Genomic DNA, 22,272 nt, shown 5'->3' with positions numbered 1-22,272 from the left:
TGGCTTGAACACCGGAGGCAGAGGTTGCAATAAGCCAAGATGGCGCCGCTGCACTCCACCCTGAGGAACAGAGAAAGACTCCATCTCAAAAAAAAAAAAAAAAAAAAAAAAAAAAAAAAAAAAAAAAAAAAAAAAAAAAAATTCCAATAACAGAAATAAAATGCCTAAAAGTACTGGCACAAAACAGGGACTCAATATGAAATTTCCCTTTCACCTTCTTTTTGGTGACTCCCCTGCCCAATGACAGCTCAGCAGACATTAAGAAACACCAGCCAGCCACTCCCAGAGACTAATGTTAGGCTAAAAGGCCCCAGATCCTTTAAAAACTCTTCATAAGAGGAGTCACATGAAAGCTTTCTTAAAGATTAGCAGACATTTCAGTTTCATATATTTCATAAATGTGTTAAAGGACAAGAATTTGGTAAATTAACCTACGTTCTCCGCTCCTTCACATCACTACCCTACTTCACCAACACCACTGCAACCCTGACTCTCCCCCAACTCCCCACCCCTTAACGTACACTATTCCTTGTGATCATCACTGTATTAAATGGGTGACACACGTTGCCCTGAGGCGTGACTAACACAACTACATGCAGAATCCGAGGCAAGTTCTTGGCTTTAGCTCCAGATACGTTTTTGAAACTCATAGCAGGGGTCATAGTTGTGAAAGTCAGAGATTCTAATTCACAAGATCCATCAAATTGTCATCTTTAAAAACGTAAACGTTAATCCTATTATTTTGCCAAATAGAGACACAAGTGAGACACTCCAAAGGCCTTGCTTTGAAAAACAAAATTGTCTCTCCCAGCCACAATGAATTAAAATTAAATCTCTGAGAATTAGCACCACCCATTTCACCAATAAGAAAAGCCATGTGGCCAGGCATGGTGGCTCACACCTATAGTCCCAGCACTTTGGGAGGCCGAAGCGGGCGGATCACGAAGTCAAGAGATCGAGACCATCCTGGCTAACCTGGTGAAACCCCGTCTCTACTAAAAACGCAAAAATTAGCTGGGCATGGTGGGACACACCTGTAGTTCCAGTTACTCAGGAGACTGAGGCAGGAGAATCCTTTGAACCTGGGAAACGAAGGTTGCAGTGAGCCAAGATCGTGCCACTGCACTCCAGCCTGGCGACAGAGCAAGACTCCGTCTCCAAGAAAAAAAAAAAAAGAGAGAAAAGAAAAGCCACGTATGGCTTAAGCTAGATTGCAGTTGTTCATTCTCCAGCATCTTGATCTTGACAAGGCTTTTTAAAAATGTAAGTAGCAGTGTTCTAATTCTCATAAGATTTTCTCTTGGGGTCAATTTCCCATAACACCCTAAAGAAAGATTTGGGGTCAATTTTTTCACAGAAACATAAAGTAGGAGACCATGCTTAGACTCATGGGGACAGAATCACAGATGCTTGACTCTAGAAATAGCCCTTATCTCATTTATGAATTCCATGCTTGAAGTGTCTGAGTGCTTCTGTTGACAAGAGACTCACTGCTCCCATATCAGCCAATCTCTTCCAGTTTTAGACAGCAGTTATGAATAAATGACTGAAATTATTTTTTAAAAAGATCTTAGTCTTTCTAATGGAAAAGACAATGTTTTAATTCAAATAATTTTTAAATTAACTGTTTTGTAATTAATCATAATTATGGCAAAAAATAGAGCATAGAAACTCCTCTTATCTGTTTCTACAGAAAAAAATAGAGTTAAATGTCCAGCCATTCGGGCCACCACTCACATCTCCATTTTCCCATCTAGAATCATCCTCAGACCTTATGTTGGTCAGTGCCATGTCCACAGCAGGCTAGAAATATAATGGGCCATTAGTAAAATAATGGGCTAATTAAGTACTTTCCCAAGAATCAGACCAATGGAAGATGTGTCTATGCAGTGGAGGTGCGGACCAACATTTCTACATTCCGTGACGAAAGCACTCACACTGAATGAATGTAGAATGAATGCAATGTGGGCTGCTGAAAGCTACTTCCACATGCCAGGTAACCTAACTTGCTAAAGGGTGGTGCATTGTATTATTTGTTCATTCCATGGATATCTATTGCATGTCCACTGTGTCATGCTGTCTCACTCTCTGAGGGCCTTTAAAGGCATCCAAGGCAATCCCAGTGCTCTTACTCTTCAGGTGACAGTGGTAACATAACTTGTTAAAGGATGGTCCAAAGTGAGAGAGGCAAATGCACAACTGCCACATTCTCTTAACAATCACTCAAGCAGATAATACTTGTTGAGCATCTTTTGTGCTTGAGGGAATAGGTTTAACATCTTATGGATGTAAGCACCTACAAAGTACATGGGAAGACAAAACATAAACATAGAAAAAGTTTCATAAAGACAAAACTGTGTCATCAACCGAACACAAGACAGCATGATGAAAGGGAGCACAGCGCAGTGTATTATTTTGTTCATTCCATGGATATCTATTGCATGTCCACTGTGTCATGCTGTCCCACTCCGAGGAGCTTTAAAGGTGTCCAAGGCAATCCCAGTGCTCTTACTCTTCAGGTGACAATGGTGTGGTACCTGTCATCAGAATTCAGTACTGACAAGGGTACAACTGACTGGCTGGCATTATTACATCAACAGAACTAGATATGCCCTTTACAGGCAAATTAAGAGCATAGCCATCATTTATCAAGTGCCAAGAATTCAACATTCATTATATTAATTTGCTATAACAACTCTAGAATGTAGGTATTATTATTTCTATTTAATAAATGCAAAAATAGAGATGCAGGGAGATAAGTGGCTTCCCCAAGTCTAGGAAGGAGAACTGAATTTGAAAGCAGACAATCTGATTTGTAACCTTGTCAGCTATGTAACCGGGAGCAAGTGGCTTACTTTCTCCACATCTCAATTTCTTTTGATGTTAAAGGGATATAAAAGAACATATCCCACTGGATTGCTGTCTGGATAAAGTGAGATACCAGGCATTTTTTTTTTTTTTAATTGAGATGGAGCCTTGCTCTGTCACCCAGGCTGGAGTGCAGTGGCGTGATCTTGGCTCACTGCAAACTCCACCTCCAGAGTTCAAGTGATTCTTCTGCCTCAGCTTCCCAAGTAGCTGGGATTACAGGTGCCGGCCACCACGCCCAGCTAATTTTTATATTTTTAGTTGCGATGGGGTTTCACTGTGTTGGCCAGGCTGGTCTCGAACTCCTGACCTCGTGATCCCCCCCACCTTGGTCTCCCAAATAGACATGAAATTTTAAAGTACCATCCAAATATAAGCATTGTTGTGTTGTAACTTTTACATAACTATACTACTAGATTTTTTTTCTTAGCTCCTTGCTGTGGAAACTATTAGATTTTTTAAGCCTATGTACAATGTGAACTATTTCAAATAACAATATTAAAAATATCTCAGTAGGCCTGGCACGGTGGCTCACAACTGTAATCCCAGCACTTTGGGAGGCCAAGGCGAGTGGATCACGAGGTCAACAGTTTGAGACAACCTGGCCAACATGGTGAAATCCGTCTCTACTAAAAATACAAAAATTAGTTGGGCGTGGTGGCAGGTGCCTGTAATCCCAGCTACTCGGGAGGCTGAGGCAAGAGAATCACTTGAAATCGGAAGGCGGAAGTTTCAGTGAGCCAAGATCACGCCACTGCACTCACTCCAGCCTGGGCAACAAGAGCAAAACTCTGTCTCAAAAAAAAAAAACAAAAAAAAATCTCAGTAGCAACAGAACATTATCCTATTTAAATTTTAATATGTACTTGAATTAATGCTTTAGCCGAATTTACTTCTATAGCTCAAAAAATAAAAATAGTGCCAGCTTATCATTATCTAATAGGCTACAAAATAAAAAGAATTGACATGCTCCCGGAAAAATAATAAACAAATACAATTGAAAACTTTTTGTGCTTCTCCTTGTTCTATCTCAAAGACATAGCGGAGCTAGGATAGATTCAAAAAAAGATACTGAACTTCAATAAACAGAAATCGAGTGCTATTATATGCGAAACACAGTGCTAGGCATTAAGGAAACAGGTAAGTAAGGCAGAATCCCTGACCTCAAATAGTCATCACTAAAAATAGGCGGCTTCCACTGGAAGAATAAGTACTCTGCTGATACGTCTCACTATATGGTAAGAATATGAAAATCAGGCCAGGTACAATAAATCCTGCCTGTAATCCCAGCACTTTGGGAGGCCAAGGCAGGAGGATCACTTGAGGCCAGGAGTTCAAGATCAGCCATGGCAACATAGCCAGACAGCTGTCTCTACAAAAATTAAAATAAAAATGAAAAAATAGGGAGGTGTGGTGGCATGCAAGCCTGTAGGCCCAGCTACTCAGGAGGCTGAGGCAGAAGGATCACTTGAGCCCAGGAATTTGAGGCTGCAGTGAGCCATGATTACACCACTGTACTCTAGCCTGGACAACAAAAAGGAAAATCAGAGAATCAGCTTTATAGTTTTTACCCTACAAGACGATTATATTATTAGTCTGCTTTCTGTAATGAATCCAAAGTTATGGAATTTATTTTTATGTTGGTTGTACATTTTGAAAAATAAACATCAATATAAGAAGATTTTAGGCAACTCATAAATAATAAGTGATAATTGGGCTACTAACAGAGACTAAAACACGTTAGCATATATCATTTAGCTTTTGAGATTGATGCCATGGAGTTTATTCAGACCCTTCCATGAGTCCCAGGTCTATTGTCAGTACAGAACATGGTCTTGGCTGAACCAAAAAGAGAATGGTAATTCTTTTGATTGTATTTAGAAGTTTAGGTACGATGTTTCTCACCATTCCAAAATCAAAGATAAGTAGGAAATTAAAAAAAATAAAAACTTAAAAAAATAAACTGTCTATATTAAATAGACCTCCACAGCTATACCACAAAATAATAAGGCGGTTGTTTAAGACATTAAGTGGTCAGTAGTGGAATTGTCTAGAATTACACCTGGAGGTGCAGGTAGGTTGAACAACCTGGGAGTAGTGGGTAAGGGTTAATAATGGTATATTCTACCAAACATGAACATGAACTTGTTAGAAAGACAGTATTTGCATCATCAGTTTGGACTTTTAAGTTGCTATTTTTTTTAGATGTGTATTTTGGCCAGTTGAACAGTGGCACTGCCTATAGCCAACAGGCTAAGTGCTGTGTAACTCCATGGGGGCACCATTTACTCACATAGACTGCAATGTAATTGTCACTCTTCGGAGTTGCATAACATAATAGTCCTATGCTATGTGTGAGGGAGTGGGGAAGGGGAGAGATGGGGAGAGATTATTAGGAAGGCTAGGATGGCTTGTGAGGTGAGGGAGGCCAATAGACACACATAACCCAGCATTCCTGATCTGAGCACATAATCTGAAACTAAACCAGGTGTCTACAGCCCCAGTAGGGATTTGGAAATATACGTAGGCACCTGGTAGAGTTTTTAAACATACACTCCCAGATGTCATACTTACCACTTTGTGTCATTTTGCATAGCATTGTGTTAGCATCATTTAAAAAATCATGTACAACTAAAGGATTCGATCTTAACATTTGAATTTCTTAGGCTCAAATGAATCTGAAAATACATGCCGCTGAAGCGTGACACAGCTATAGAACATATTCAGAATGTTCTCCAAATGCATACTGCAAATTCTGCTTTACATGCTGTTCTACTTATAATTTGTAACAATTTTAAGAAAGTTTTTGGCTTTAAAGAAATCTGTCATGCTGCTATAACACCACATTGATTACATATGTGTATTTCTGAAAATTCTGAGAGTTGAATCAAATATATCTTGCTTAAACAAGTAAAACATTGTCATTTCCATCATTGACAAGGACATATGTCTGTTTAGTTTACCTGTAAAATACACACACATACACACACACACATATTAAATTCTATAAAGTGATACGCTATTTTATGGTGTAAATTCAAGTGAAGAATGCTCAGCCAATGACAGAAGTAAATAATACCGCATATCTATTCTACATCTCTATGGTTTTTCTATAACAGAAGTGTTCTTTTGAAACTAGGCACTATTCCCACACATAGTCAATAGGAATGGCTGATGGTATATTAATTTACAAGGCATGACATTCATCAATCAAAAAAAGTTTAGCACTTAGTGACTGAAACTAAGAATATATATATTTGCGTTAATAATTATAGCAAAAATTATTTGATTATAAATAATTGTAGGTATTACTTTTAAACATTACTTCCATAGTACTTGAGACCTTATTATGGAGCATTAATGCTCATTTGCATTTTGACATTGTAAAAATCACGCCATGTTAGCTCAGAAAGATTAAATAAAATTTCAAGATACTGTACCTGGGACTCAAACCCAGATTACCTAAATCCAAATCTTTTAAATCTGCACTCTACTGTCTCTGGAAAGTGTTAAAAATGTTTCATAGCCAGGCACATTGGTTCACACCTGTAATCCTAACACTTGGGAAGGCTGAGATGGGCAGACTGCTTGAGCTCAGGAGTTTGAGGCAGGCCCAGGCAACATGGTGAAACCCCTCCCTACAAAAATACAAAAATTAAGCCAGGCATGGTGGCTTGCACCATGTTTCCAGCTACTCGGGAGGCTGAGGTGGTAGGATCACTTAAGCCCGGGAGGTCAGTGAGCCATGATCACACCATTGCACTCCAGCCTGGCAACAGAGTAATACCCTCTCTCTCTCACTTTAAAAAATAGTGATTATCACCAGTTAGAATGGCGATTATTAAAAAGTCAGGGAACAACAGATGCTGGGGCAAGGCTGTGAGAAATAGGAACACTTTTACACTGTTGGTGGGAGTGTAAATTAGTTTAATCATTGTGGAAGACAGTGTGACAATTCCTCAAGGATCTAGAAGCAGAAATACCACTTGGTCCAACAATCCCATTACTGGATATATACCCAAAGGTTTCTATATCATTCTACTATAAAGACACATGCACTCGTATGTTTATCACAGCACTATTCGCAATAGCAAAGACTTGGAACCAACTCAAATGCCCATCAATTATAGACTGAATAAAGAAAATGTGGCACATATACACCATGGAATACTATGCAGTCATAAAAAAGAATGAGTTCATGTCCTTTGCAGGGACATGGATGAAGTTGTAAGCCATCATTCTCAGCAAACTAACACAGGAACAGAAAACCAAACGCCCCATGTTCTCACTCATAAGTAGGAGTTGAACAATGAGAACACAGGGACACAGGGAGGGGAACATCACATGCCAGGTCCTGATGGGGATGGGGGGCAAGGGCAGGGAGAGTATTAGGATAAATACCTAACGCATGCAGGGCTTAAAACCTAGATGACAGGTGGACAGGTGAAGTAAACCACCATGGCACATGTATGCCTATGAAACAAACCTGCACATTCTGCACATGTATCCCAGAACTTAAAGTAAAATAAAATAAAATAAGAGAGAACGACTAATGGCATAAAATCTTACAAGGGGAGAAAAGGAAATTAATTCAGATCACAAGTGGAAGGATTGCCTTGAATGGGAAGCAGCTCATACCAAATATTTATTGCTGTTTAATAAACCATCCCAATACTTAGTGACTTAAAAAAACAACAACAAAAAAAACGTGATTGTAAGAAATAAATAAAACTTTTTTGCTTGGGTTTTGCTTTGGTTTGGTTTGCTTTCCTACGTTTGTCTAGAAAATATTTCTCAATTCTATTTCACCTGAATTTTGGAACCCATCTTAGCCTTTATTATTTTAAATAGAATTTTGTGATAGGGAGCATTTTAGATGTAACTTCTCAAGATGTCATATTCAATGTGAATGCCATTGCATGTTGAAGCTATGCTACTATCAACCTCTGGGCAAGGCAGACACACTCGAATCATCTTTTAGCTTCCCTTCAATTTTTCTCTCAGCTTTATCACTGAGTTAATATTCCTTTCAAAGAAAGTTGTTTAAACTATGGGGATCTTTTCATTCTATTGCAGGATGATAGGCCAGTGGAAACAACAGCCAAAGTCAGAGGCTTTCTTAATGTGCTTGTTATCAACAAGCCAGGTCCCTCCTCAGATCCCTGACACAACACCCACACACACACACACACACACACACTCACACACACTCACTTGGCTTCTGTCATCTGAAGAATGGGAATAATGCTTTTTGTTTAATATACTTAAAGTAAATTTTAAAACAACGGAGAAAATACGCATCAAAATTATACCAAGTTTGTGGTGAAGGAAAGACAAGCTGATGATATGTCTTTCATTGTATCAAGTATTTATTCAACAAATATTCAAGGAGCATATTCTGGATGTTAGCTCCGGAAGAAAACAAAAATGAGATGGAAAGAGTGAAGGCAACCTAAAGGTGAAATGGAAGGAGACTCTATGGCATGGACTTCATATGTGGAAGATGCCAAATATATGTTACTCCAAAATAAAAGAATAAGAATAAATCAAACACAGCCTAAGATACGTTACAACCCTAGTTTTAATTAAAAATTAAGAGTATATGCCTTACTCTTTTTTTGGTAATTGATGACATGATGTAATTTTATATTCATTTTGCAAAGCAGCAAGATCTAAAGCCCTGGCAAGATAAACATTCTATTTAAAAAATACTCTTAGTGTGTTTTAGATTCTTTTGGTTGCTGGGATATGACAGGCTGAGGAAAGAGTGTTCCCAACACAATTTGTGACTGCCCTTTCTTTCCTCTTCTCCCTAACAAGGTTAGTTAGTTTCATGCAGATCCTGTAGATTAAAAAGGGCCCTTATCACTGCATGGTGATCACTGTTCCAGCCCCGGACAATGAAGGTTCATCCAAAAGCACCGCTTCCTTTTTGCTATTGACAGGAAACTCTGAATGTGACGAGCTGCACAAGCCTTACTCAGTGCCTGGCGGGGCAGCAGCTGGAGACCTGGGAGGAAAAACAATTTCTAATCCTGGTGTTTGTACAATAGAGTATCAGGTGGATGGTAAGATGGGAAAGCTAATGGGAATTTTCTTTTAATATTTATTATTGAAATACATCATTGTCCCAGGACGGATAGAGAATTGTGATACTCACAAAAGAACGTGAAAGAAAAAATAAAATACTTTTCAGGTTAAGAAAACTTGGAACTTGGAAATTTAGCATGTAAAGAAGTATGGTAAGGTTCCATAAGAGAATGATAACTATGTTAAAATAAACTAGCTCTTCTAAAGGATCTGCTAGAGGTATGTTTCAAACTCTCTTGAATTCTTATGTTCAATTATAAAATGTGCCAATTCACTCTTAAAAGTGTACCAGGCCGGGCACGGTGGATTGTGGACCGGATGCAGTGGCTCACGCCTGTAATCCCAGCACTTTGGGAGGCTAAGGCAGGCAGATCATGAGGTCAGGAGTTCAAAACTAGCCTAGCCAGCATAGTGAAACCCCGTCTCCACAAAAAGTACAAAAAAAAAAAAAAAATACCAAGGCATGGTGGCGGGCTCCTGTAATCCCAGACACTTGGGAGGCTGAGACAGGAGAATCACTTGAACCCAGGAGGTGGAGGTTGCAGTGAGCCGAGATAGTGCCACTGCACTCCAGCCCAGGCGACAGTGAGAGACTGTCTCGGAAAAAACAAAAAACAAAAAACAGTGGACCAAACTCTCTTTAAACTATTAGCAGAGAAACAGTTAAAATGAAAACCACTAGCAATTGAAGCACCCTGAATATCTTGTTTTCATTTATCATTTTTCATCTATATTGCTTGAAAGAAATACATTAATTGTGGGGATTTTGTTTAGATACTCTGATTGACAGTATCAGAGGAAGACAATGGACTGCACCCTTGATGTGCTAAAATGAGGAACTGATGATACAGCACAGACGGAAATATCCATTAGGTAGTTGGAGATTTGTACCTACAGTTCTATAGAAAGTTGAGCTACTAAGGAAAAAAAAAAAAGGCCAAAGGAGAGAATATATAAGAAGGTCAAAAACGAAATCTCCCAGAAAAGTTTACTTTTGGAGGAAGAGAAAAAAAAACAAGTAATTTTACTAAATGCATACCTAAATTTTTAAAAATCAAAGGAATATAATACACCTAGAGGTAGAGAGATGGATGGTGTCTCAGATGATGCAAAGGTCAAAAAGGAAAGGAACTCTGAGCAAGGAATCCAAATTAGCAAGTTGGCAAAGCTTTGACATTTGGAGAAAACAATTTCAGTTGACTAATGAAAGCAGAAACCAGATTGCTAGAAGAACTGGATTGCAAATGATAAGCGATAAGGTGATGGAGGAAATAGGAATAGATAATTCTTTCAAAAATGTAATGGGGGCAGAAGGAGACAGAAGTTTGATCAGGGAGAAAGCTGGAAGACAGCTTCTTGCTCCTGAAAGGGGAAAGTTTAAACGGTGGAAATGTGACATTTACACAGAGAAGGGGAAGGACAGGGATAAGACAACAAATCTGCTCTTTGTGCTTAAGGAAGCAAACAAAAAAAATCTGAAAGAAAAAATAAAATGTAAAAGAACTGAAAATTCAGATTAGCTATTTAGCCCACTCATGTAGGTTAGCCACCCCAGTCAGCGTTTAGGAATTCCCTGCCGTCTGAAACAGCAGTGGTTTACACCCACGATTCAGGCAGTGGGCCTGTTTGTTTGCTTTTCCTTTGGTGAGAGAGTCTGCACATCCTGTGGCAAGCCAGAGGCATCCCTGCCCTCTCCTGCCCTCTCCTCCCTCCTTGCTCGCCTTCCTCCCTGCCCCCTTTTTTTTCTCAAGCTGAGTTTGTCTTGGAAATTCTAACCTAGCAAATTAATTTTATTAAAACAAGCTAGGCAAATATCTCTGGCAATCAAGGAGAGCTTCGTTCTACTGGAAGAGCAGCCAATTAAAAAAAAAAGAAGAAGAAAAAAGGAAAGTTACAGAGGAAATACAGATAAAACTTGATTATTGAGAGCCTGCCTGGTGGTCCAGTTTCCCGGGTCAACAGTTTGGCCCAAACATTCAAGGCTGGCTGAAGTATAAAAAGATACAGAGCAAATCTGCTCATTCACTGGAGAGAATGCTTCCTAGCTTTAGGCCAAAACTCTAAGTGATATTAACAATCCCTTACTCAAAAATAGAATCCAAATATGGTCCGACAAATGTGAACAATCGGGTACTTTCTCAGAAATAACACACACACACACGGGGATCTTCATGTCTATGTGCCTTTTCTTCTCTAGTTTTAAGACCTTTCCTTGCCATTCCTTTTTCCTTTCCTACTGAAATCTTCCTCAACCTTCAAACCCAACCACTACCTCCTCCATTCCATTTTGCAAAATCCACAAAGTGGAATTCTTTTCTAAAATGATGGGAATTTAACATCTCTATAGTGAGCCCTTGGTTTCAGGAATTTTGCACTGATGTTGGAACTTGTTCTCTGCCTCTCTCCTCTCTCCCCCAGTCGTTTTGTGACCCTATACCTTGCTTTTTTTTTTACTTTATAGCATTTTTCATTGATTGATATTATATTTATTCATTTATTTGCATATCGTATGTCTCTTCCTGCTACCATATAAGATGCAGAAACACTGTGACTTTGTTTCATTCATAAATATATTCCCAGAACTTTGTTTTGTTGTTGCTGTTGTTGTTGTTTTGAGACCGAGCCTCACTCTGAGGCACCTGGGCTGGGGTACAGTGGCGAGATCTCAGTTCAATGCAACCTTCACCTCCCAGGTTCAAGCAATTCTTCCACCTCAGTTTCCCAAGTAGTGGGGATTACAGGTGCCCACCACCACACCCAGCTAATTTTTTTTTTGTATTTTTAGTAGAGATAGGGTTTCCCCATATTGGCCAGGCTGGTCTCGAACTCCTGACCTCAGGTGATCTGCCCGCCTCAGCCTCCCATAGTGCTGGGATTACAGGCGTGAGCTACCATGCCCGGCCTCTTCCCAGAACTTTGAATAGTGCTCAACATGTAGTAGGCACTCAGCATATATTTGTTGAATTAATCAGGATATCCACCCATCAGTCTTTTCATTTAATCCTCACAGCAATTTGTGAAGTAGATATTAATTTTCACATTGTTTCAGATAAAAATAATTTTTCATCAGCAGGGCATGGAGGCTCATGCCTGTAATTATAGTACTTTGGGAGGCCAGGGTGGGTGGATCACAAGGTCAAGGGATCGAGACCATCCTGGCTAACACGGTGAAACTCCGTCTCTACTAAAAATACAAAAAATTAGCCGAGCGTGGTGGCAGGCACCTGTAGTCCCAGCTACTCGGGAGGCTGATGCAGGAGAATGGCATGAACCCGGGAGGCGGAGCTTGCAGTGAGCCGAGATCGCGCCACTGCACTCTGACCTGGGTGACAGAGCGAGACTCCATCTCAAAAAAAAAAAATTGTTTTTCATCAATATGAGGAAATAAAGAATAACATAAAATTAACATATATCGGTACATATGTGATATCAATAATTAGATCACTCTGATGCCAAAGCTCTATTCTTATGTCACTTGTAGCCCTTAACATACTGCCTTGTATTATGTCCTCACCTGTCATACCCACAAGGCTATGAGCTCCCTGGGAGCAAGCCTCATTCTTCTTTCAATAATCCCCCTGCCATGAAGATAGCTGCTATTCACCAAGTGTTTATTGAGTTGAAATTGAACTTTCTTATCTCAACTCTGGGCCATACCTAGATTTGGGACTCATTTACATTGAAAATATTTGCTTACAGTAGTATGTAGTTTTCTACAACTAAACCAAGATAGGTGACTTCTCTCAGCCAGGTGACTGTAATACAGAACAAAGAGACAATCGTGCACCTATAGAAACAAGTGAGCCTGCTGGTTGGAAGGGAATCTGAACAGAATAACAAGAGGTCATTTCACAAGGAGGGAACAGTAAAAGCATTTGTGCAGAGAGGCAGGAAGGCTTGGAGGATGCACTTGGAGATGAGGGAATAGACCCAGTTGTCCGGGAACATTGATATCCGTTGGAATGGCAGCAAATGCAGGATGCAGGATGCTTCTATAGTCACCAGAACAAGTGAGTTCTAAAACTCTGAACTCTCAGTAGTGTGGTTTGTGAACTGGTTTCTACATGTATTAGATTCCTATTACTACAAATTTAACACCTTAAAACAACACAGATTTACGATCTTACAGTTCTAGAGGTCAGATATTGATATGGTTTGGATCTGTGTTCCTGGCCAAATCAGGTGGAATTCTCATCCCCAGTGTTGGAGACGGAGCCTGCTGGGAGTTGACTGGATCATGGGAGTGGTTTTCTCATGAGTGATTTAGCACCATCCCCTTGGTGCTGTTCTCATATCGTGAGTTCACAGGAGATCTGGTTGTCTAAAGGTGTGTCGCACCTCCCTGCTCTCTCTGTCTCTCACTCGCTCCTGTTCCTGCCAGGTGATGTGCTGCCCCCCACTTTGCCTTCCGCCATGATTGTAAGTTTCCTGAGGCTTTCCCAGAAGCTAAGCAGGTGCCAGTACCACACTTCCTGTCAGCCTGCAGAACCATGAGCCAATTAAACCTCTTTCTTTGTAAATTATCCAGTCTCAAGTATTTATTTATAGCAATATGAGAACAGACTAATACAGATGTCCAGAATAGGTCTTATAGGGCTAAATTTAAGGTGCCAGCTGGGTTGTGTTCCTTTTGGAGGTTCTAAGGGAAATCATTTTCTTGCTTTTTGCAGCCTATAGAGGCTGCCCACATTCCTTGGCTAGTATCCCCCTTCTGTCTTCAAAAATGCATCACTACAACCTCTGCTTCTGTAGGTCATCACTTCTCCTTCTCTGACTGACTCTGTCACCCCCACCTCCCTCTTTTATTATAAGGATCATTGTGATTACACTGGATTTGTCTGGATGATCCAGGATAGTTACTTTTATCCATCAACTCCACTGGGCCCCAGTGCCCAGATATTTAATCAAACATTATTCTGTCTGTTTCTGTGAAGCTGTGTCTTGAAAGAGACTGACAATTAAACTGGTGGACTTTGAATAAGGCAGATTGGCCTCCATAATGTGGGTAAGCCCCATTAAATTAGTTGAAAGCCTTAATAGAATAAAGGCTGACCTCTCCCAAGGAAGAAGGAATTTTGCCAGAGGAATGCTTTTGGATTTGAATGGCAACTCTTCCCTGAGTCTCCAGCCCACTGGCCTACCCCATCAGATTTTGGATTTATCAAACCTCCACAACCACCTGAACTAGACTGTTAAAATAAATCTCTCTCTCTCTCTCTCTCTCTCTCTCTCTCTCTCTCTCTCTCTTCTCCTCTGTATCTCTCTATGTATACACACACACAACACACACACACACACACACACACACACACACACACACACACACACACAGAGTTTGTTCCACTTCTTGGAGAACCCTAATTCACAGGGCAATTGCACCATCTCAAAATCTTTAACTAAATCACATCAACAAAGTTCCTTTTGCTGTGAAGGTAACATACTAGCAGATTTCAGAAATTAGGCATGGGCATCTTTAAAGGGCCATTATTTTCCCTACCACACTATACAACCCTTATCAGCCCCCACTTGATCAAGTATTCATCTTTTAAAGCATTGAACCTAGCCCTGAGCAATGGCCATCCACTCGCCAAAACAGAAGTTCCCTGAAAAATACTATTCTGAAGAATAGTGATGCTGGACTTCTAGAAAATGAACTTTAAATAAAATAATAAGTGTAATTTGTATACTTTCCTTTTTCCCTAAATGGACCGTTTCTATGATACAGAATGAAAAAGAAAAGGCCCTCTAACTTGTGGTACTCAAGTGGTTTGACAGAAGCTGTATTAGGGCTTCAAGCCTTTTTATTTTAACAGTACTATTCAGAGGGGTTTGCAAGTATACTTAAATATACCACATCTCAGTTCTGTATTTTTCACACATGAAAATGTCTCAGAGACAAGCTATTTAGAAATGTATCTAATGATGAAAAATGAGTATTCTAAGAAGGATGCTACAGTCTACATCACAAAATTGCACCTGTTCTATATCCCATACAATTTTGCACTTTTATTCTGAGCAGAACTATTTGAATATTTAAATAAAACATAATTGAGCATTTGGAGAGCAACTTTTGCTTCAGGTAATAATTTTAACTGACAAGGAATCTGGAAGTTTACCCTCCTTCATTGGTGATTCTAATCCTCTGCCCCTCCGCCAACTTTTAAAATTTCTCAGTGGAAAGTGGAAAATCTCTGATCCACACCATCTGTTTGCCTCATCCAGTAGTGCATTCCAATCTCTGCAACAGAAGGCTTGTGACAACCCGCCAATAAAATTCCTGAGATTGTCAAGACACAGGATACTTATGAAAAAGATTCAGATAAGATTTTTCATGGTTAAATTCCTCACATACACACCCTCTCTCTCAAAGCACTACAAAGCATCAGTAACAGACTTCAGGTAAAACTGAAAAATGCCACACAGAGAGAGCTTTCAATGATTTATTCCATAAACAGGCAGTTTGCTGTGTTGGAATCCCTGACTCATCCAGCTGTGGGATAGAAGTCTGGGCTTCCATTTGCATTCATTTAAATTGCAATTAGCTGGTGGCAGGTCATATCCAACTTAGTACATTCCATAAAGAATGGATTTCCAGGTCTGCCAGAGGACACTGCCCATGTTGAATCCATAGTAATCACCCTTGGTGTTGAACCCAAACAAACAGGGTCACGAGAAAATCGTGTACAATTCTGTGAGTTCTACAACCTTCATGATGGTTGAGAAGTTACTTTCTAAAGCAAGAGACCTTCTGTAGTAACATTGAGTAGTAATTAAAGTGCCAGACACTACACTAAGAACTTTAAATATGTTTTCTTAGTTAACCCACATGACTACTCTATGAATTACATCCTATTATCCGGCCTGCTTTTCAAATGGTGTAACCGCTCAGTGGGTTCACCTTTCCCACTGCCTAGACAGAGCCGATTTATCAAGACGGGGGAATTGTGATAGAGAAAGAGTAAATCATGCAGAGCCAGCTGTGTGGGAGGCCAGAGTTTTATTATTACTCAAATCAGTCTCCTGAGCATTCCAACATCAGAGTTTTTAGGGACAACTTGGTGGGTGGAGGGAAGCCAGTGAGTCGGGAGTGCTGATTGGTCAGGTCAGAAATGAAATCATAGGGAATGGAAGCTGTCTTCTTGTGCTGAGTCAGTTCCTGAGTGGGGGCCACATGATCAGATGAGCCAATTTATCGATCTGGGTGGTGCCAGCTGATCCATCAAGTGCAAGCTCTGCCAAATATCTCAAGCACTGATCTTAGAAACAGTTCAGGGAGGGTGAGAATCTTGTAGCCTCCAGCTGCATGACTCCTAAACCATAATTTCTAATCTTGTGGCTAATTCGTTAGTCCTACATAGGCAGTCTAGTCCCCAGGCCAGAAGGGGATTTGCCTTGGGAAAGGCCTGTTATCATCTTTTCTTAAAATTATAAACTATAAACTAAGTTCCTCCCAAAGTTAGTTCAGCCTGTGCCCAGGAATGAGTACAGACAGCCTGTAGGTTAAGAGCAAGATGGAGTTAGTTAGGTAATATCTCTTTCACTGTGTCAGTTACAGTATTGCAGTGCCGGTTTCAATGGCAAAGTCAAGGTAGAAGGGTTTGCCAAGAGTCACATGACAGGACTGGAGACAGGCTATAAACTCAGATAGCTTGTCTAAAGAGTTCATGTGCTCAACTAAAGGGCTTTGCAACATTTATTCCAAGAAGGCTGTCCTTCCTTTATGAAGGAACCACTCTTGACACATCCTTGGATATCATTGAATTTTCCAGGGAATCATGAGAATGAATTTGCACTGATCCATCCACCCATACTCAACTAGTCTGAAGGAACATTGTTACAAGGTGGCTGGCTGAATGAGATCGAGTTTTTGGTTCCAAGAGTAAATTTATTGGCTCACTTACAGATGAATCTGAAACTCGGGCTCATTAACATGACACTTTAATGAGATAAACTAGTAAGCCATGGACATTGTTACAAATAATCTCTTTGATTGCCTGAAGCCATATGCTGTGAAGGAAATAAATAATTAACTACAAGCAGAAACATTTTTTTTCTTTATGTTAAACAAGATGAAACTCTCTAATTATATTTTCCTTTTTTTTTTTCCTGGAGCTATAAAATTCCCAATGTTGCTAAATACACTGTGTTCCCCAAATTCACATTGTATTGCTTTCAAATGGCTTTAATTCCTTCAAAATGTCTGATGGTTCTATAATTTGCTGTGAGATCAGCCCTAAAGAATAGGAGGATGTCCTCCAAATTGCCACAAATGTTGATCTCTCCTAAGTAATACAATTTTCACAAAAACCTCATGGACAGTCCTCTCAATAGCAGATCAAAGCACCTGATTAAAGATAATAATACTGTAGACTGCTTCTCTAAAAAGAGCTGATGGTTTCTCATAGATAAGAAAAAAGAAACAAACAAACAAAAAGGATCATTGGTTTAGCGCCATAACCAGTGGTTCTTTTTTTCTTATTAAAGAATGGTGCAACAATTTTCCAATGAAACCATTCTTTCAGCAAACTTTTGCCAGTCATCTTCAAGGTTTACCTCACATTTGGGAAGATGTGAACAAAGGTGCCTACACTGAAGAGGACAGAGCTCCTCTCATGATACAAATCTGTACCATTTGGCTACTCAATATAGTTCCAGAGGAGACATTTCAAAATCCTGTGTGCACTCTGCTTGGTTTGAAAGCAAACTTCCATTTCCCTCTATCCTGTTATTTTGTTTGCATTTTTATACATCTAGCCATCTAGCACTCACTGGCAACCTCGTTTTTGTTACTGTTGACTTAAAAACCTTCATTTTACCCAAGGTTTATTACCTCATATTTGCCTGCTGTGTTTAGTCTAAAAATGCCTTTAGTTTAGCATTGTTCTCTAAATATATTAATAATTATTGAGGTCAAAATTTTCAGTCTGTATAAAGGTATAAGGAATACATCTACAGATGAAATTATGTGAAGCAAGACTTTATGCTTTGGCTTTAATGAAGCCTGCTCCTCCCCATGCAAAGAATAGCCAGGAACTTGCTCCTTTCTTCCAATTTGTTCCTATGTTCCCATGGCAAGACCAGATACTGGGACACTAAATGCTTTCTTAGCCATACATAAATGGCTTTCATCCTTGCAAACTGACACTCTTACGGTAAGACTAAGTTCCAAACAACCGTGGCTTGTTCAGGCCAGGGCCAGCCCCTGTGTGCCACACAGATTCACTTTGGTTAAGTGAAAGAATAACCTCAGTCTTTTTTTTTTCTTTATGGTGAAAAAATACAAGTTTATATTCCAGAGTTAGAAGCCTAATATCCAAAAGGTAAAAATAGTTGCTAACATGAAGCAACTTCTTTGTGCACCAGTTCATGAGTTCTCCTTATTAGTAGGCTGTCACTATATATGGGTTATTTCTCCAAAGACTCAGAGAAAAACTATAAAAGACAATTCTTTATTGAATAAAACTCTTCCATTCCCCTCAAAAGTGATTTCTCAATCCCTTAGCCTGCCTTTTCTTATCAATCTCTATGCAGAAAAGACTTGAACCTGAGTTTTTCTGACTGAAGTTTCACGTTGATTTTTTGGATATTTTATAGACTGTGTGCCAGGCATCTAGACATGGCTAGAGGAATGATAGTACACAGGCAAACACCAGTCATTTTCAATTTGCAAATGATCTCTTTTCCTATAAATATATGTATGTGAAGTGTCACACCCCTAACTCTGTTTCATGAGGTGCTTGTGACATTTCTGGCTCCTATTGCCCCACAAAGCCTTTGCTGTCATCATACTCTTATTAGTGAAATACAGCCCATGAAGAGCAAATTCCCGCAGCAGGAAACAAGAGAAAATATGATTTAGGATTGTCTGAATCTGAGGCCAGCCACAAAGAGCTGCTGCACTGCTATTAAATGAAAGGCCAACAGCCAAGAACAAGGTCTTCAAGAGGCAGATTCACAACTAAATACTGCAAAGGGCTCAAATCAGGGAAAGTGACCAACTGTGAGAACTCGCAGAAAGAACACAAGTGGAAATGGATTTCCAAACTTACTTGATTGCATTTGTAGGAGGCTCTATTTTCTTTCAAGTGCCTGGTTTGGTACTACATGTAATCATGAGCTTTATTTGTTATTTTTGATTATTAATTGAGGAGCAAACGAAAATAGCACCTTGGAAAGCTAAATTTACCAGAAAGGAAAAGCCAGTATGTCATTGTTTCAAGCTGTTTTATCTTGTGTATGTAGTTTCTTTTCATCTATATTTCAAATATCATAAATAGACTGATAAATTCCCAATACTAAAGGTAAAAACACAATTATCCAATATGTATTCATCCATTGCCATCTATATTCTTTTGATGGTAATTGCGCCTGCCAAAAAGAGAACACAGTAAAACATAATACCTTTTGAAGTAATAAAATTTGAAGGCAATGATTTAAAAATGCTCCCTAGAAGTGGCTTCTCCTCCAGGATAGAGTCCAAGTGGGCTCTAGGTGGCTGACATACAAGCTACATCTGCATCTAATGAAAGCCATACTCATCTTGGAGTCAGACAACTGGATTATTCTTTTAGATTGTCCACTTTGGTATATGCTATGTGATGTCTTCAAGAGTCTTCTGCAGAGAGAATTATCATGCACACACCGTAGGTCAATTAAAAACAAACTCCGCAAACAAACCAGCATTTGGTGTTTTATCTAAGAACTCTAGTGTCCTTAGGGCTTATCTAACAACCCTAATAAGCCCCAGGTTTGGCTTAAATACCTGACTACACATTTTAGTAGAGCCCAGGAGGCAAGAGTTAAAATGAACATGCTAAGGACAAGTACTCCTGTTTGAATTAGCAAAGACTAGTTATTCAACACTTTGAATCTGAATGTGTCATAAATATTATTGATGAGTGCACAAAGGACTACTAGACCAGGAAAGCAGGATTTGGATGGGGAAAGCACTGTGTACATAGGTGGAATTACGTTGATGAATAAAGGACAGCACTTCAGAAAGAACACACCCAAATACAAACTTTACGTGCTACATGACTTTGCCATGGATCAGTTCTATTCACAGAATCATCAATCAATTGACACAGAATGTCAATTAGTTTGCGAAAATAAAATTCCAAACTAAAATTACCTAAACAATAGGAAATATATTTTCTTCGAGAACTAGAAAGCAGTAAGTAGTCAGTTCAAGAGTTAGCAAATTCCATGATTCAGTGATGCCATGAAGGATCTCTTCCCTATATTTCCATTCTTCCCTCTTCAGGGTGTTGCGAATATTTCCCCTCACAGTCTTAAAATGGCTGCAGCAATTCCACTAACTCTTCCTGATTTTACTGATTTAGGAGACGTTTTGTTTGTTTGAGATGGAATTTCACTCTTGTCACCCAGGCTGGAGTGCAATGGCATGATCTCGGCTCACTGCAACCTCAGCCTCCCAGGTTCAATCAATTCTCCTGCTTCAGCCTCCTGAGTAGCTGAAATTACAGGCGCCCACCACCACATCCAACTAATTTTTTTTTGTATTTTTAGTAGAGACAGGGTTTTGCCATGTGGGCCAGGCTGGTCTCGAACTCCTGCCCTCGGGTAATCCACCTGCCTCAGCCTCCCAAAGTGCTGGGATTCCAGGCATGAGCCACCATGCCCAGCCTTATTTAGGAGATTTTTTGAATGAATGTTTCTCCATTTGGTGTAGGCTCTTAGGACAATTTCAAGAGACTCTAAATAACTGTTTGGTTTTTTATTTTCCCCCAGTTACGTGCTTTTGTGCTAGGAAAAGAGTCTACCATGCGCCTCACTATGTCATTCTGGAAGGCCTACCTGTCAAGATTTCTTGGGCCTAGGCTTCGAAATGGTGTGCCATCACTTCTGCTATATTTTTACAAGATCGGCCTAAATTTAAGAAGTAGGAAAATAGACTCCACCTCCAGATTGGAAGAATCACAAAGTCACACTGCCAAGGGCTGAGATGCAGGGAAACTTAGATAACTGAGAACATAGTCAATTCACTAGCAGGTGAATACGTTTCCGAGACTTCCTCAGTAGATTTCTCCTCTGGTCTACCAGGCAGGATTGGATTACATGCCTATGCTTCAGCAGCAAGAAGGACCCGGATAGGCGGAGTCTGACATTTTCAAGTTCCAAAGTAAGAAGCAGACTTTGCCAGTGTTGAGAACTAGGGAGAAAGTGGCTCTGTGGTAGGCAACCCATAGTGTCTGCCAAAATGTTCAATCTTTCACCTCAATTTGAGAGGGCAGTTTGACAGTATTTAGACAAGAACAAAATACTGCCTATTGTCAAATACAATTAAAATTAAATAGTTATTTATTTACTTAATTTTTATTTATTAAAATTAAAATTAATTTTATTAAAATTATTTATTATTTATTTACAATTACTTTATTTATAATGTATTTATAATTAATTTATTAAAACTATAATTAAATATTTATTCAAAAATGGGAATAAATATTCCTAGCTCATGATATATATTTTGGAAGGTATGTGAGAAGATGCTGGATATTAAGAAAAAATTTCAGAAGAAATACATTAAACTATCGGAGGCTAAGGAAAAGAGCCGTGAAGGCTGTAGTCCATTTGAATACGTTGTTAACAAATTGCTATCTATGTACTTGGAATAGCCTGACCATAATATCATAAAAGTAACCATTGATATCACTATATTATTTATAGGATTTTAAAAATACATTATATATGCCAGACACTTTGTTAAGTGTATTACATATATACACATATTACATATATAATATACATTATATATGCCACTTTGTTAAGTATGTTACATGACCTTATGAAGTAGTTTTATCTTTTATAAAAGAAATAAACCTCATATAAGTTAGATTAATTGGGCTCAGCTAACTCAGTTAATAAATGACAAATAAATGACAAATATCCATATTCAAACCTACATCTATCAGGTTCCCTAGTGTGAAATCTTTCTACATATCATGCTTTCTCTTTTTTTTTTTTTTTTTTTTTTTGAGGCAGAGTCTCGCTCTGTCGCCCAGGCTGGAGTGCAGTGGCACGATCTCGGCTCACTGCAAGCTCCGCCTCATTCCATTCTCCTGACTCAGCCTCCTGAGTAGCTGGGAATACAGGCGACTGCCACCACGCCTGGCTAATTTTTTGTATTTTTAGCAGGGACGAAGTTTCACCGTAGCCAGGATGGTCTCAATCTCCTGACCTCGTGATCCTCCCCTCCTCAGTCTCCCAAAATACTGGGATTACAGAAGTGAGCCACTGCGCCTGGCCATCATGCTTTCTTTACTAAGCACATAGAAGAAAAAGAAGGAAAAC

General features: G+C 39.4%; 1 protein-coding gene across 7 annotated transcripts in view; it reads right to left on the bottom strand.

The window, feature by feature from the left end:
• The window catches only part of LOC105475715 (transcription factor EC), a 557,301-nt gene that overhangs the window by 450,916 nt on the left and 84,113 nt on the right, over nt 1-22,272 (bottom strand). The gene's annotated exons all lie outside the window — the stretch shown is intronic.

Source organism: Macaca nemestrina, chromosome 4, assembly GCF_043159975.1.
Source record: "Macaca nemestrina isolate mMacNem1 chromosome 4, mMacNem.hap1, whole genome shotgun sequence".
In the NCBI taxonomy this organism is placed as follows: Eukaryota; Metazoa; Chordata; class Mammalia; order Primates; family Cercopithecidae; genus Macaca; species Macaca nemestrina.
The sequence above is the reverse complement of the archived record's forward strand: the minus strand, read 5'-3'. Positions and strand labels throughout refer to the sequence as shown.